Here is a 4,929-nt window from a genome sequence, read left to right as displayed (position 1 = left end):
GATGTATATGTAGCCAGAATGGGAGGCACGTCACTTGGAAACTTGGAACCTGAGCTCCTCATGCACACTGATGGCCAGAGAAGCAAAGGTTCCTGTCAGTCAACTCTCAGTGGGCCCCCTCAGCCTTCCCAGACTCCCTCCTTTCCATCATGAGGGTTCCACAGAGGGGGCTCTGTGGTAGCTTGGCCTGGAGCCATTGGGGGAGGGCACATTCTGGAGCCAGGCTGCCTGGACCCAAGTCCTGGTGCCTCTGCATACCAGCCTGTGATTGTGTCAGTCAGTGGTCACAAGGGACAGAAACCAATTCGGGCTAACTCCAGCTCTAAGTATGTTTATTAGGTGACTGCTGGGCAGCGGCTAGGGAAGCAGGCAGGATGGAGCCAGGATAGTCCCTTATATCTATGCAGCAAAAGCTCCACAGATGCAGCAGGAGCTCCACAGACATCTTGTCCCAGAGCCAAGCTGGAGTGAATCCATTTCCTCCATTTCCCCCATCAGTGAGCCTCTCCTCAGAGGCCCAGGAAGGAGAGTTTGCTTATCCTGACTTGGGAACTTGCCTGACACCAAGACTAGAAAAACTCAGGCATTCTGATTAACATTCCTACCACAGCTCACACAGTAGGAGGGGGGAAAAAAACGTATGCCCTGAGGAAGAGGAGACTGAGGCTGAGGGTTCCCAAAACATATTTACTTTAGTAACACAGAACAAGCTGCTTGCCTGACCTGAGTCTCAGTTTCCTCATGTGTAAAATGGGGATGCTGTTAGAATTTGCCATCAAAGGTTGTTATGAGAGCTTATCAAATAAAGGAGAGCAGATGCTGAGTGGGTGCCCAGCTCAATGCATCTTAGTTGTTGTTAGGAGCTCTGATTCTTGATTGGCCCAAACCTTTGTTCAGAAATGCCCCACCCCATGTCTGGCTGGGCTGCTGTTTCCCAGAAGGCTCTGGAGGGGACATGTTGTCACAGGGTGACCTGGATCACTGTGCCCCCGTATGGCCCATGGACAGGCTCTGAGGTCACCACTCCTGCCAGGTTCCAACTCAGTAGGGGCAGAGACTCCTGCTCTCATGAAGCAACACTCATCGGCCCAGCCTTTTCTCTCAGGACACCTCTGAAAGAGCCCCCACAAATTCCCAGATTCCCCACAAATTTGGCAAACAAATTTCATCCCAGCAAGTGCACTGATCCCCTCTTGTCAGCAGGAATAGAAAGCATGATTTTATGTATATCACCCATAATCTATCTCTTACACAAGAGACTCACCCCTGCACCACTACCCATGATTTCTATCTCTAGGCAAAGCTAGCAACTCTCTATAGCTGTTTCTCAGAAGTGTCTTAACTTCACAATTCATTTTGTGGCTTGGAAAATCATGCCTCAGAGGCATACAAATTGATTGTACTCTGCACCCTGTATTTTTCGGAAAGAAAGAAAAGTCCCTGCTCTCAAAGAACTTAGAATTTAGTAGGAGGAGAAGCATATGTAAAAAAGAAAATAAATAACAATAAAAATTAATAACACTGCTAATAACAACATTATAACTAGCTTCTGTTGGGCATCCCCTACACTCTGTGTCATGCCCTGGTCTTTTACAGACATTGGCTCATTTTAATATTCCCTGCAAGTCTCTGAGATGGATGGGTACATATGGAGGGAAGGCCCGCAGGAGGAGGCCACAGGGTAAGCCACAGATGGACAGTAGCAGGGCAGGGCTGCCTCCCTGACTTCATCTGTGGCAGGGCAAGGCTGCCTCTCTGACTTCAGTCACACCCCCTCGGGCAGCCTTGGGCCAGCCCATGTAGTCTTCCTTCAGCTGGACCAGAGGTCTAAGCCAATCAATCTTGCAGCCCAGGCAGTCTGCACTGGGGCCTCAGCAGAGCCTGTAATTAATCTGGCTGGAAACAGAACTTATTTTTACACCTCTTCACATTAGTCCCCATAGAGCAGGCCTGAGCTCAAAGTGAGAAAACGTGAATTGATCACAGCTGTGAAATCATGGTAATTAGTGCCGTGTGTTGAAATCCTCATTTCTGTGGCTCGAACCCCTGGCTTTCTGGACATACATGATTATTAACACAAATACCTATGTCCCAGTCTTCCATGTTAGTGGTCAGGCCCCATTAGCTACCCCTGCTCACCTTCTGACCAATGACAGATCAGCTCAAGGATGGAGTTATTTAAATGGAAGGGCTCTGCTAAAAGCTGCTGCGGCCACAACCAACCAGAGGCCACTTGTCTGTCAATGGGGTGAAGAGCTGCTTCTTGGGGCTCACGGTATGCTCCCTAAGACCATAGACTTGAAGTCAGGTCACCTGGGTTCAAATTCCAGCATCTACTTGTTAATCGTATCCTGAGGCAAGTAATTAATCTAAGTTTTTTTTTCCTCATCTGTAAAGTGGAAAAAATAATAATGTTATAGAACAGTACTTTTCAAGCTATCCAAACAAAAGGACTTGTTTTTGTTTATTGGTTTTGGTTTTTTCAAACGTGGACTGACATGTAAAGCTCAGTGAAAATGATCACCTACTTGCAAGTTGCAGCAATGTCAAATTGCTATATAAATGCTTAAATGCTGATTCTCTATTTGTGTACTTATTGTCATGGATCATTAACAAACAGATCATGGACCAGCAATGATCCACAGCACACACTCTGAGAAGCACAGTGCCTAGCACAGAGTAAGAGTAAGTGTTAGCTGCTATGATTATTCTGAGTCCCCTTGCAGGTACATAAGGTGTTGGCCCCACTCTTGAGAGGCTTCTAGATTTTGTAAATCTCATCAAGCAAATGCACTGGAAGAAAGAGAAATAATCTATTAGACAAAATTATTGCTTGTTTATTCATTTCCTTTTCACTGGCAGGGCTCTTACTAAAATTTGTTGCTTAAACGTATTAACATTTCTGTTCACTAGTTATGATTTAAAAGAAAGCCACTTAATATTTAAATTCATATAATGCTGGCTCTCCCAGTGTTTCTTATTTAGAGAATGAGTAGGTCCAAGAGATCAGCCCCACTTTCTCTTTGAGCACTGCGTGGTCCAGAATAGAACTTCATACAACAGTTGAAGCTGCCAAAGTTGAGGGTTTGGCATTGCCACTGAAAGCTCAGCAGCCTCAAGATACCTCTGTCTACCATCACTACTGCTACTGCTACTGATGCTGGGCACATTATCATCATCTGTTAGATCTAGGAGCTGGTCCTGGTTGCTTTCATTTCACTATTAGAGCTGAGCTGGATAACCTTCTATGATCACCAATAGATATTAGTTAATCTTTGTCAGAGTTTTCTGGGGATCCCATAGTTGTGGTTCATTAGTGACCTAAATCTTTTAGGTTATGGTTCTACAGGTGCTCACGCACACAGCACCCAAATAGCTGGGTCAGAGGCATTCTAGTGTAAGTGGCATCTTGGAGTAGAGTAAATTTAACAGATGATTTAAATGTATTTTTGCTTATAATTCTTTTTTTCTATGTATTTTAAAAGATAACTAATTATTTTTTAAAATATAAACTGCATTGACATATAATGTATAAAATGTAATTTGTATACCAATTACACAAATTACATGAAGGAGAGGAGAGGGGATAGAGTTATATTGGAGAAAACTTTTTTAAACTATTGAAATTAAGTTGGTATTAATCCAAACTAGTTTTTTGTAAGTTAAGACATTGGCCTTCCTTTCCAACTCAGACCCGACAGAATGGATCATGCAAAGAAAGGTGGCAAGAAGAAAAAGGGCCGTTTTGCCATCAACAAGGTGGTGACCCAAGAATATACTATCAACATGCACAAGCACATCCATGGAGTTGGCTTCAAGATGCGTGCCCCTTAGGCACTCAAAGAGATTCGGAAATTTGCTATGAAAGAGATGGAATTCCAGATGTGCACATTGATATCAGGTTCAACAAAGCTGTCTGCGCCAAAGGAATAAGGAATGTCCCACACCGAGTCCGTGTGCGGTTGTCCACAAAACATAATGAGGATGAAGATTCAGCAAATGAACTCTATACTTTGGTTATCTATATACCTGTTACCACTTTCAAAAGTCTACAGACTGTCAATGTGGATGAGAACTAATCGCTGATCATCAAATACATCAAATAAACTTACAAAATTGCCAAAAAACAAAAACAAACAAAAAAATATATATTGATTGTAATTCCCAGGGTAGCCACCAAGAAAATATATAGTAAACTAAAATATATAGTAAAAGAACTAAAAATATGTGTTAAAAGAAACAATGGAAATTGAAATCATGTTATATAAAACAGCGATTTAATGTTAACAAAGAAAAAATGTAGGAATAGAGGAACAAAAAATACGTAAGACAGAGGAAACAGCAAAATGACAGATGCAAACTTACCATATCATAATTACATTGAGTGCAAATCAATTAAGCAGTCCAATTATGAGGCTTAATCATGAGAAATTGGTAGAATAGATTTTTTTAACCTAACTATATACTGTTTATTAGACATATTTTTTATTAAAAGACACAAGTAGTTTAAAAGAATCAGAAAAGATATACCATGCAAACGGTAACCAAAAGTGAGCTAAAATGGCTATCCTACTATCTGACAAAAAATACTTTAGGACAAATCATTATTAAAGATGAAGAACTTTTTATAATGAATAAAGTGTCAATTCATCAGAAATAAATAATAACTATAAATATATATGGACCTAAAAACAGAGCCCTAAACATATGAAGCAAAAACTGACCGAATTGTGGAGAGAAATAATTCTACCTTAAAAAAATATATGAAAAAAAGAGAGAAGATTAAGCTTAAAACAAATAGAAGGCAGAGAATAATAAAGATTAGAGAAGAAAGAAATGAAATGGAGACTAGAAAAATAGACATCAATAAAATAAAAAGTTTTCTTTGAAAAGATAAACAAAATTGACAAACCTTTACCTAGACTAAGA

At 40.9% G+C, this 4,929-nt stretch overlaps 1 pseudogene; it reads left to right on the top strand.

Annotated features, from left to right (window-relative positions):
* Positions 1–3,681: 3,681 nt before the first annotated feature.
* Positions 3,682–4,079, top strand: LOC101036807 (large ribosomal subunit protein eL31-like; annotated as a pseudogene).
* Positions 4,080–4,929: the final 850 nt, after the last annotated feature.

The sequence above is a fragment of the Saimiri boliviensis genome, chromosome 6 (genome assembly GCF_048565385.1).
Source record: "Saimiri boliviensis isolate mSaiBol1 chromosome 6, mSaiBol1.pri, whole genome shotgun sequence".
Lineage (NCBI taxonomy): Eukaryota > Metazoa > Chordata > Mammalia > Primates > Cebidae > Saimiri > Saimiri boliviensis.
This window is presented reverse-complemented; position numbering and strand designations above follow the sequence as displayed.